We start from the raw sequence: 12,813 nt of genomic DNA on the forward strand, positions 1-12,813 counted from the left end.
GGAACAACTCATCCTGAATGTTATCACTGAACATATGAAGGATAAGATGTTTATCAGGGGGAGTCAACATGGCTTCACCAAGGGGAAATCCTGTTTGACCAACCTGATGTCCTTCTATGAGTGCATAACTGGCTGGCTGGATGAGGGGAGAGCAGCGGATGTCATCTACCTTGACTTCAGCAAGGCTGTTGATAGTGTCTCCCATAACATCCTCATCAAAGCTCAGCAGTGTGGCTTGGGCAGAGAGGAACCTCATGAGGTTCAACAAGGACAAGTGCAGAGTCCTGCATCTGTGAAGAAACAACCCCATGCACTAGTACAGTCTGGGGGTTAAACTGTTGAAGAGCAGCTCTGTAGAGAGACACCTGGGAGTCCTGATTGATAATAAACTAAATATGAGCCAGCAATGTGCCCTCGTGGCCAAGAAGGCCAATGGCATCCTGGGATGCTGCATTGTTACAGTGAAGCAAAGCAATCATTCATTGTCCCAAAGTTCTTCAAGTTGTAGCTAATCCAGGTCTACCTTGATAGAGTGCCTGAATACAAAATACTTTAAAAATATATGAGAGCTCTTGTGTGTATACATATTTTAGGCAACATACATAGTTCTTTATGTAATATGAATTACTGACAGATTAGACTGACCAACTATTGATGTTATTAATTCAATTAAAAATTCAATATATTTTTATAAAGGGATATGTATCCTTGATCTTCTGTATTCCACAGGTATGAGAAAAGACTGTTTCATCCCAAATTAATGTTAGTATTTTAACCTCTTCTTTGCTGTAAGCTAAAGATATGAGGAGCATGCATCAAGAAGAGTATGGCCAGCAGGTCGAGGGAGGTTCTTCTCCCCCTCTACTCTGCCCTGGTGAGGTCTTATCTGGAGTACTGTGTCCAGTTCTGGGCTCCTCAGCTCAAGAGGGACAGGGAAGTGCTGGAGAGAGTACAGCACAGGGACACGAACATGATCAGGGGACTGGAACATCTTTCATACGAGGAAAGGCTGTGGGAACTGGGGCTGTTTAGTGTGGAGAAGAGGAGACTGAGGGGTGATCTTATTAATATTTATAAATATCTAAAGGATGGGTGTCAGGAAGCTGGGACATCCCTTTTTTCTATATTAGATAGTAACAGGACGAGGGGTAATGGGATGAAGCTGGAACACAAAAAGTTCCACTTAAACATAAGAAAAAACTATTTCACTGTGAGAGTGATGGAGCAGTGGCACAGGCTGCCCAGAGGGGCTGTGGAGTCTCCTTCCTTGGAGGTCTTCAAGACCCACCTGGACATGTTCCTATGTGACCTGATCTAGATGACCCTGCTTCTGCAGGGGGGTTGAACTAGATGATCTCTAAAGGTCCCTTCCAACCCCTACCATTCTATGATTCTGTGATTCCTCACTGCTGAACTTTGACATTTTTGCACAGATTCCAAAGAAGCAGCATATTAACAGAAAAGACAAAAATTAATTTCTTGTGTTTGTCTTTCTGGAGAGAAACATGCAGTTTGTTCATTATTCAGCCTCATAGCTTTGCATGTTTGAAGTTCTCAGCTGCTCCTTCTCTCATCTTAACTGGGAAGTTTGCCGACGTAACAATTGAGTAAATCCTTCCAAATCTACAGAAGTTGTAAGATGGTACTAAAAACCCCACTTTTACTCACTATTTAGAGATTCTTCTATGAAGATAAAATAGTAAAAGAGGTGTTATTAGTAGTATCTTCTAAAAGATTCTACTGTTATTTTGTAGGAAGTTAATTATGTGAAGTAACTGAAGAAACCAAAGGTATTATTAGCAACGGAAAAGTAAGTGCTCTTTGTGTTGAAATGGACAACTAAGGCAGTTGATTTTTGTGTTCCTGCCTCTGTTTCTTTGATGGGTGAGAGGAATTTTAAGAAATCTCTTAGAGATTTGTGATATGACGAGTATCCTTTTGGCGCTCTACTTAAAATACTGGGATCTTTTAAATTTTGGCATGATGATTCATTGTATTTTAATAAGACATCTGGGGTTCTTGTAATAGATCAGTGTGATAATACCAGATTAAGTTCATGTATTTTTAAGCAGAAGTCCCTGCTGTTATTAATGAGGAGTTCTGTTTAAAAACCAAAGTTATGATATAGTCTGAGATACAAAATGACTGCCTACGTTAATATTTCATAGAAGTTATTATTTCCGAAACAAAAGTTGGAAAAACCTATTTACACAGAAGAGTTTGTTAGTTATATTTCCAACTTCACAGAAATAGACAAAACCAGTTATTTTAATAATATGCAAAACATTTGTCATATGGAAATAAGTAATACTCACTTTTTTGAATCAATAATTTATCTCAGTTGTATCTGGAGTGAAAATGATTAATTTTAGGGCACACAAATGAAAACATTACTTATTTTGCATACATTGCAGTGACAGGTTTCACATGATCCTAACAAGACTTCTTCAAAATGAGTAGAGATCTACCCTTGTCTGATACATAGTGGCACCTGTATTTTGAGTACATAGACATGGCTTAGTTGGCTTTGCTTCCTATAGTTTTAAGTACTTTTTCTGTATAGTGAAAATACCACAATTTTCAGGAGAACTTGCTATTTAAAAATTAAAAATGGATTTCACAGGAATTTGGCAAACTGCAGATGATAATGAATAATAAATGAACCGAGGATATGCTTAGGAGAACGTATCTCAGCAAGACATAAAGTCTTAGTACACTTCAAAAGATTTATGACTGAATTGTTATTTCAGTCTAACATGTAGGCAATTTAAATGATAATTTAAAGGTAAATAAAAATAAATATATAAAATTGACCCTTCATGTAAAGTTCTGTGCCTAAAAGGTGTAATTTTGGGAAACTTTTTTTTTTTTTTTACTACAGTGAATTAGAAGCAAACTTAAAAGTATGACAAGTCCAGAATATTGTCTAAGTGATACTGATTAAGTTCAGGTCTCCTATTTTATTTTATTTCATTAGTTGCAAAGAAAAGAAACTATAAAGAGTACTGTGATATGAGAAACCTTCTTATTTGATCCTTTAATATCTGTATTAGCTCTCTTGTGGCCTAGGAGGCAGAGGGAAGATGGAGATGAGAAACATGCATGCTGTGCTCTACAAATAAGATTTCTGTCAAAAGAAAGAGCAGTGGTTTATCATCTGGACTTCTTGCTTTTCTATGAAAACACATCTTTCAATGCAACTAGGACTTAGGGCAAAACTCAAGGGAAAGATATTGAGTAAGATGTGTGCTTCCAGAGAGAAAGTGGCTGAACATGTATTCATACTACTATTTACTTCTTACATGCTATTTTTCATCAATACATCTAAATAGATTTTAAAATTCATTATTTTCCCTACCTTCCCTACCACAGAAGAAGCTGAAGAGTAAGGAGATGATGCATGTAGATAATCCTGTAGGTTAGCAGTAAGGCTAGAGTACAACTTCCAATCTCTTCATCCACCAACGAAATGGTGGTATTTTTCTTAGAGCCAACTTCCTGCCACCTGATCTGATGTGGTATCTTGCAGGAAGTCCTACCCTTTAAAAAAGTCAGTGCACAAAGACACTACATTTAATTTCTGATGTCTGGCTCTAGTAGCCTAGTCGAAAAGCTGTAGCCAGTCTCCAAAAAAACTGTAGCAGTAAATTTTTTCATGTGTCAGTGAAGGAGGAGAGGGGTTTTTTTGTCTTATTTGCCCTTGGCTGATGTAAGCAGAGACTGGGATTACAAACCACTGGGCCAGCACAAGTATGATGGCCTGTGTTGACAGATATACCCTGTGGTTGCAGCAGCCTCACAACTAGCACTTCTGGCCATCAGCACCACAGCAGGAGGCTGTGATGAACACGGGAAAGAAATAAAAGGGCAGAAAATGAGACAGAGGCAGAAAAAGAAAAGCATTCACTTGGTTGTGATGCTAATTGAAACAGAAATATTTTGTCTTCTCTTATTTTTTGTAATGTATCAGCCTAGACCTGCGGAAGAAAATTGTGTTTAACAAACTGATTTGCAAAATTATTCATGATAGAAATGAAAGCAAACAGATTTAAAGTCATTGTAAACTGTTCAATATGGCTGATTACCAAGAGATTGCACAGAAATAAAGTCCAAATTGTAGCAAAAAATTGATGCTGCAACACATGCTGATGCACAAGTTTGTGGCTAGCAGTGTTTTTTCAACTGATATAATTGGAGTTCACTGTGAAGAAAAGTGAAGGACAGGCCTCAGTTGTTTGAATCACTGCAAAAATCTGCATTGCCACGTATATTCATTGAGAATATTAGTAGCAATGAGATTTTCAAGTTAAGCAAGGTGTTCTGTTAGCACTGTTTCAGTTAAAATCTGCTTTGAGGTTTGTGAGTAAACTGAATGTAAAATGCCAATGGGGAGAAGACAGTGAATCTCTGTTCAAAAGCAAGGAGAAATTCTTATCTTAATCTATACAAATCAAATTCCCTCTTTAATAGGCAGTGGATCCTGAATTGGTTTTCTCAATAATCTCTCCCTTAAAATCAAATTCTGACACAGGCAGAGCTGTAAAAATCTACAGTGACACAGATAAGAGTACTTTGTGGTGATGTTATTGTTGCTCATGTAATTACAGAACTGTCATTGTAAAATGTTAGTATTTATTCATGATTGCAGTCTGTATAATAACTGGAAGTAACTATTGGTTTCAGAGATTCAGTTATAATTGTCTGCTGTTCATGGGAATGATTTTTGGTTTGTTTTTTCTTGTTCACTGTATAAGAAAAAGAACAGGTTAATTCCGTATGTTTTCTGTCATTACACTTCTGGTAGCCTCACACAAGGAAAAAAAGAACAGCAAACTTAGACATTTCTAATATGATTTCTAAAACTGATCTTTAGAATGCAGTTGAACACATGAATGTTCTTTATCTGATGTCCATGTATAAGTATTATACTGGAAGGATTTTACTTACACATCTACTGCGGTGAGCTGGAAATGGTGGGAAGCTGGGAGGAGAGTACCAGAGAAAGCATTGAATGTGCCCCCACCATATTTCAATAGCTTCTTCAAGCCTCTGTTGCAGTAGGAGATGGATATTGGGGTATGTATGTCTTTGGTCTAACTCAGTATAACTGTTACAGGCAGGAAATACAGATCAGCTTTCAAATGATAGTAATTGCAGAAAAAACCCAAAACAGATATGTGGGAGAGATAGAGGTAAAGGTTAATAAAGACTTTCATCCAACTCACAAAGCCTGCAAGAGTGTATACTATGTATAGGAATCCTCATTTTGTCAGAAGACAGCCAGCAATGTAACTAGGGAGGGAACATGAGAGGAGTGCGAGGAGTGTGTTAGTATGGTTTAGCACCACCTTTAATGAAGCTAAGAACCAGCTGTATATGTAAACAAACTATGGACTAGAAGAAACTGAATTCAGTATCTATGGTATCAGAATCAGAAGCATTTGTTCTGACATGACTAGAGGCTCAAAGCAATGTAATTGCTTTGTAGAACGTAGAAGCTCTATTTCTCTTTAAAGCATGCTGCTTCAATTAAGTATTCCTTTCGTGTATTCATTCAGTATTCATTTTGGCTGCTACTGCTATACTATGTAAAGGAAAAACGAACAGTTAGAGGAACTCATGCTAAAAAAAAAAAAAAGATTTGGAAGAAGAAGTGCTGTCAAATGGAATAATGTTTTGAGAATTAGCTTAAGTTTGTAATAAGCCTAAAGGAAAGGATTTCATTAGAGCTTATGACAACATGCATAGTTCTGCACTGTGAGCTATCAGTCTTTCATATTTGTGTGTGTGCAAGCATATACTTCAGATAATCATGTTGCACCACTATGGCGAGCTGGAGGCTCTCAATGGCTTTGGTGTATAAAGTGATCGTCAGGATGTTACACCACTGTACATTCAAATTACTTTGAGAAGAAATGTGGTACGAAAAGTGTAAACCCTGACACAGTTATTTAAAAACTTGAATCTACATAGCCAGAGCAACAAAATGAATAGTGAACAGCAGCAAATGTAAAGAGGTGGATAGGTTTTCTTTCTTTTTTTTAAAAAAAAAAGTGTTGAATAAGGTTTTCAGACTTGGCTGTCTGGGGGATGAAGAACTAGCATTATATTAAATAAACAAGGAAGTTTTGAAGACTGTTTCTTCATGTATAGTTCTGTACTATAGAAATAGGTATATTTTATGTTCACCATGTTTATAAGAAAAAAAAAATCACTGTCTTTTATAATTGTCACAATATTAAGACACAAAAAGTATGAAGTAGACAGAAACCACTTCTACCAAGTGAAATATGCTTTTAAAACTGTAATGAATTACAGCAGAGGTGGCTTTCCATGGGGAAAGCACATTAAGTTCTAAATCTTTCTTAAGGAGTACACAACTTTGTTTTAGACACACCAGTTTTCTAATATACAAAAGATGTACTTGCTGGAGGAAAATAAGTAAAATTTGTTTACAGTAATCTGTGAAGTTCTAGCATGAAAATGCTTAATTAGTGAAGCATGGAATAAGCATAATGTTTTTTGTGATGCTGATGTCAGAATTTAAACTGATATGGTTACTTTTAGGTTTATTTAATCTGTGTTACATTCATGCTTTTAAAATGAATTTGAAAACAGATGGATAATGTTAATTACTATGCCATTAATAGTATCAAGAATATATGTGAATATATTTTCCCAAGGGATATTAATAGATAAAAAACTGAAAGGGGCCACATTTAAAAATGCCTTAATAATTATATGCACAACTAGAAAGATATCAATATGGCTGATATTTATATACTTCCAACTTTGTCTTTATCCTATTTTTTGAAAGTGTTCCCTAGAAAGCCAGGGAAACAATGTGATCATTGAAACAATCTGTAGATTAGATTCATCTGCATCTCTGTTTTTTAATGTTAATTGTTCTATTTTCTTGTTAATTTGAGAAATGTAAGTAATTCTTAAGATTCTGAAATTATCTGAACTGCAGCGTGGCTTACATTCTCAGTTATACTATCATGAAATTAAAAAAAAATGACCCAGGGGTCAAATAATTTGTAGGTATATTTGGTTCTGAATTATCTTCCTCTGTATCACAGGTATTATGTTTTATTATGCTGAGGAATCTTTTGGTGTTTTACTTTTCCATATCCCGAATCCATTCACTTTGATGCAGACATTGCCTTGCATGTTCTTTTCAACCCCTGAAAGAGGAGCTGAGAAAGACAAGAGCGTTAAGTAGACATGACAGTCAAGGTGATCTGTAACAGTCCTGGAGGGGAAAGTTTGCTGGCAAACAGAGTGGGTGGCAAGTCATACAACACACAGGGAGTCCCACTGTGGGTGAAAAAATGCAAAAATAAAGATTTTGTCTATCAGTGATCTTCTATTATCTTGGCACTCCCAGTAGTATAAATTACAGAATGTGTCTCTCCAAACGTGGCCAGCTTGTCATGTTGGCAGCATCTCAGATTCTATATTAGGGGGAAAAAAGTGAAAAAAAAAAAGCTATCAATAATTAATCTAGAATTATGGCTTTTTGCTGTATTATTTCTTCCCAATGTACTAGGCAATGTGTCTGTACCCATGAGACTCAGTTTTCTGCTTATGCTTTCACAGTTAGCTACCATCTGTGATTTGCAACCATAATTGTGTAAAGCAAACATAGACAGGTATACTGTACCAAGTTACAGACATGCTTATTATATTTTAATTTAGCCAAGTGGATCTGCAAGTGATTTTTGGAGGCAGTTCTGAGGCTGTTCTCAGTGGCCTGCTGTTCATCCTGCTCCTTGACCAACTAGGCTACCAGGAGCAGCAGTTTGCATTCACTGTCATCTCCTGAGTCCTTCAAAGACTTCTTGATCTGTGTCTTTTTGACCTCTGTATCTTATATCTTGTAATACTGTATCTTGTAATACTGGTGTCCTTCTAACTCTCAGCCCTGTATCACCCAGTTAACCTTCTTGGCCTTTCATCACAACCTTCTTATAATACAAAGAAATTTGAAGTCTCCAATATTGGGTAAGGTTAGCTTGCTTCTGAACTTAGGAGAAGTAGATTTCTGCTAATCAGTCTCTTTAAATACAATCCTCTCAAAATACTGAAAACTAAGCTGCTCATTGTCTTGTGCAGTCCAAGTCTCTCTTTCTGGCGTTAAACTGTTAATGCTACTTAACGGCACCAAACCAGTAACACAAAACAGGTCAAAACCAGTTCTCATGGCATGATTCTGATAAAATCAGTGATGCAACCCTCAGTCGTTAAAAATGGGATTAATGTCTTGCTTGGTGTTTTGAGTTCTATATGATAGGATACTTATGCCTATTTTTCTTAATTTTTCTGTAGAAAAAGGTCAAGGGATTTTCACATAGCATTATTTGCCCTTAATCAAAGTTCAAAATAATTTTTTTTCTTCTTCAAGTTCTGATAATTTTAACACCTGTAACAATATCAGTATAATATGATATCAAATACTACAATAACTTCCTTTGTTCTCAGCTGCAAAGATATCAGTGCTTGGGAGTGGTGTTTGTCTTGTTTTTTTGACTTCTTGTTGATCACTTTTCAGAATAAATAAAATAATTTTCAGAATAAACTTCCAGTAACAGTTAATTCACTTTCCTGCTCCCTTAGAAAAATAAATGTTAATCCTCTAGAAGCTTAGAGGGCATCCTAATATTGTATTTTACAGTAATCTCTTTAGAAGACAAAGAATTAAAAATGACATTCTAAACTCACTCAGACTTCAGTGACAACGTCCAACAGCAAAAAAAGAAGCAAGCTTCTTGCTTTATTTCTGTAACTGCTGATTAAACAAAGGGCAGGTAAATTGTGGTATTTTCATGTAACATGTACAGCACACAACAGGCAAACTATGACTCATTCATCTAAATATATTTAAAAGAAAATGATAAGAAAAACGATATATTCTCAGCAGCTGTTTTTCTCTCATGCAAAATGATTTGAGTACATGTAAATCCTGTTGCCCATGTGTAAGTGGATCAGTTCACAGGAGGGACAGCAGAGTGTCTTGCTTTGATGGGAATGAGAAAACCTAAAGAATATTCATAAAGAGCAAATTAAACGTCATATGAAGCCTTGATTAAACTCTTTCATAAAGACTTTCTCTTGTTGTTACTAGTATTTAACGTCAGCTGAAGATTTATGAAAGAGCATCCACGCCCTGTCTCCTGCAGCATTTGAGTGATAGTGTTGGGTGATACTCTGTATTGCATTCATAGAATCATAGAATAGTAGGGGTCTGATCTCTTCTGCTGATCTGATCTAATCTCTTCCGCTGATCTCTTTCATTGCTGAGCTGCCTATCTACACTAGTTTCTACAAGATATATTTTATCCTAAAATTTCACGTTTACAAATGTGGTAAAAGTACATGTCATAATAATGTGTCCTCATTTTGTCTGGGATAGATGTAATTTTCTTCCTAGAATCTGGTAGAGGGCTGTGGTTTGGATTTAGTGTGAGAATAATATCATGCTGATGGCTTGGTTGTTGCAAAGCAGAATTTGTCTTGAAATAAGGATTTTTCCATTTTCCAGACTCTACCAGCAAGGAGGTTCACAAGAAGATGGGAGGGAGCATGATCAGGACATTTGACCCAAAGTTAGCCAAAGGGATATTCTGTACCATAGAATGTCATGCTCAGCTTATAAACTGTGAGGAGTTGGCTAAGAGAGATCAGTCACTGCTCGGGCACTGACTAGTGGGTGGTTAGCAATTGCATAGTGCATCACTTGTTTTTTCTTGCTTTTTCTTTCTTTCTTTAAAGGAAATATTATTTTTCATTTGTATCATTATTATATATTATTTTTATGTTATAATTTTTATATTTTATTTCATGTTAGGTATTAAACTGTTCTTAACCCAGGAGTTTGAGTTTTTCTTTTTTGTTCTTATTCTCCTCCCCCTCCTAGAACACAGTGAATGAGAAACTGAATGGTGCATAGTTGCTGGCTCTTTTTATAATTGCTAGAGAGAGATGGACACCTGTAATGGGAATTTCAGAGGGGTTTTTCTCATTTTGTGAAGACGATATAAAGAATGTACGGCAACAGTGTTCCTCAGAAGGTTCTTCTGGTTAGCAGTGACTTACAATCCCACAGAAGGGGTAGATAACTGAAGATTTCAAAGTGATGTGCAACTGAATCTGATGGAAATACTGGCTAATGTGGATGCCAGAAATTGGGTTTTTTTAAAAAAAGATGTTTTTCAGAATAACTTTGGTAAAAGCAAATTTCTGTTCATACTGCTAGAAATGTGGGGGTTTTTTTTAGTTTTTTTAAACCTAACTACAGTAACAGAATGCCAATTCCTCGTCTTTCCCAAAATAAGATAACTGGGTTCAAGGAAGCTGTTGAGATTGCTGAGATAGTAATAGGTATTTTGAAATTCATTAATTGGAAGTTATCTTAAAACTCTAAATGAGCATTGAGTGTAGAATTGTTAGATTTTGGGGTTTTTTTCTTTCTGTTTTTTTTCCTATGTCTTCTTTAACTGCAAAGAGAAATGTGTCTTGTGAAGTATGGTATCAATTACACTTTTTGTTCCTATTTGACATTACATTTGTTGAAAAAGTAGTTGATGGAGCCATCTATAAAGATGGAGAAGATTGCAAAGCAAGAAGAAAGTCTGAGAGTGTGGGGAGGATGGCAGAGAGTAGGTGGCCAGACTGCAGAAGGATAGATTTCTAGAGACTGGAGAGCACAGGACAGAATTTACTGTCACTCAGAAAGTCAGTGTATGGAAGGGAAGCACAGACTCACCACAGAACAGGGGGCAGAGGAAGAATTGTGTATAACTCGTTTATTTTTGGGAGTTTTGCTTTTGGGTTCATCTTTCTTTAGCATCTGCTCCCTCCAAATGTTTAAAGTTTCTGTGCAAATGAAATTGTTTTTTTGAAGTATGGCAATCCTTAAGTCTTTTGAGGGAGCTCACTAAGGAGAAAGCCTAAACAGATCCCTGTCTCAGACCTGTGACTTGCTTTAGGGCCCTGTCATAAAGAAGTGTGCAGCACAGTTCAAATTTAAGCTGTTGTACTTGTAGCCTTGTACTTTAAAGGGGTTATTTTGTATCTATCTTAAAAAAATCAACTTATTGTAAACACTTCATGAATAGTTCAATAACTACATGAGCCTAGAGGAACTGAGTAGTAATTGGCTCAAAGGTTCAAGTAAAAGTGGTTTGTTGGTACTCACTGGCAATGCCTTTATAAAATGTCATACTATTTCCTAGTAAAAGTAAAATGATACGGTTTAATACAGGAGCCTGTCTGTGAACCTCATCATTACTTTGTATCCAGTTCTAAAAACATCATTCTTGTTATCTAATGAAAGAGTTTATTTCATGCAATTAGCACACTCATGTACAGATCTTTTTTTAATATTTACATTAACAAAGACAGTAGTTAGTGCATTGAAGGCCGAGATTTTTATCATTTGCATTAGAATAAACATGTCAATGAATTGGATTGAAGCACAGTTTAAGGTACACTGTGATTTCTTGGGTAATTGATGATTGGAAATTTGGTGAAATCTCAAATGGAAAAATTCTTAATCTGGAGTACAGTAAAGACCTGATCTTTAAAAAGAGGGATTTCTTCATGGAACACTCACAGTATACACAAGGTGCAGGGATAAGACAGAAGTTTGTAGTTTTCAAGATGAACGATGTAGCTTTATTACATTATGATTTAGAGTGTCTGCTTTAGTTGGAGATTTTCTGCAGTCTTTATTCCAAATGGTGTTCTGGGGAAATGATGTCTCTTAACTCAGTGTAAATACACCTAAATTAAATACAGCAATGACTGTGTCATTTGGGGAAGGCTAGTTAGAGATAAAGTAGCGTAATATTGCTGAAATGGAACTGAAATGTACTTTTATTTAATATACATTTATTTTTCTGGATAGCTGGCAAAACCTTGGAAACCCTAATTCAAACTTAATCTGCAAAAAATATGGAGGAATGAGTTTCCGTGGTCTCAATCCATCTCTGCTAGCTGGCATTGCTGTAGAATATTAATGCTTGGCAATTAGGAACTACAGACTGATCATGCACAGTTGTCTGCTTAAAAAAGAGGCAATGGGGAGCAGAGACTAAGTACATCAGCCCATTCCTAAACTGGTACGTGAGGTAACGTTGGATGAACAGCTGAAAATTTTGCTGAAGTGAATGAGAGTTTTAAGGCTCATGGGAATCAGTAATAAGATGTGGCTTCATATTCCTTCCAGTCATTCAATAAGAAAGTGTTGTAAATAATCTGTACATGCCATAACGTGTTTAACTTAGTGTTGTGCAGTACTACAATTACTCTGTGGACTTGCTTTGGGAATAACAAAAGCTCAGCCTATCATCTCCCACAGCTTTACTCACACAAATAGTCTTATTACTGATGTTCTTCAGATGAATGAGGGTTATGTGGCCTGTGACAAGTTTCTTCATGGAACATGACTACTCTGCAGTCAGAGGAATGGTCTTCTGTGTGCCCAGTTGTCTGCAGATAGATATCTTTTCTTTTTCTTTTTTTCTTTTTTTTTTTTTTTTTTGAGAAATGGTTACAGTTGTGGGGTTTTTTTTTTGAACTACTGGTTCTTTTTTCGTAGTAAGTCAATGCTTGGTATGTATGAGAGGAGGTCTTACAAAACATGAGAAACAGGGATTTTTACCTTCAATCTGTGGATTTTTTAAGTTGAACCAGGTGATCATTGCCATTTTTAGTAATGGAAAAAGCAACTATGTCAGCTTTCAAGGATATGGGTTTTTATTGGTTTTCTTGACTAATTCTAACAACATATAATGTATTTACCATAGA

At 36.1% G+C, this 12,813-nt stretch overlaps 1 protein-coding gene across 1 annotated transcript in view; it reads left to right on the forward strand.

Moving 5' to 3' along the window:
- Nucleotides 1-12,813, forward strand: part of THSD7A (thrombospondin type 1 domain containing 7A) — a 280,474-nt gene that overhangs the window by 141,634 nt on the left and 126,027 nt on the right. The window lies entirely within an intron of this gene.

The sequence above is a fragment of the Colius striatus genome, chromosome 5 (assembly GCF_028858725.1).
Source record: "Colius striatus isolate bColStr4 chromosome 5, bColStr4.1.hap1, whole genome shotgun sequence".
NCBI lineage: Eukaryota > Metazoa > Chordata > Aves > Coliiformes > Coliidae > Colius > Colius striatus.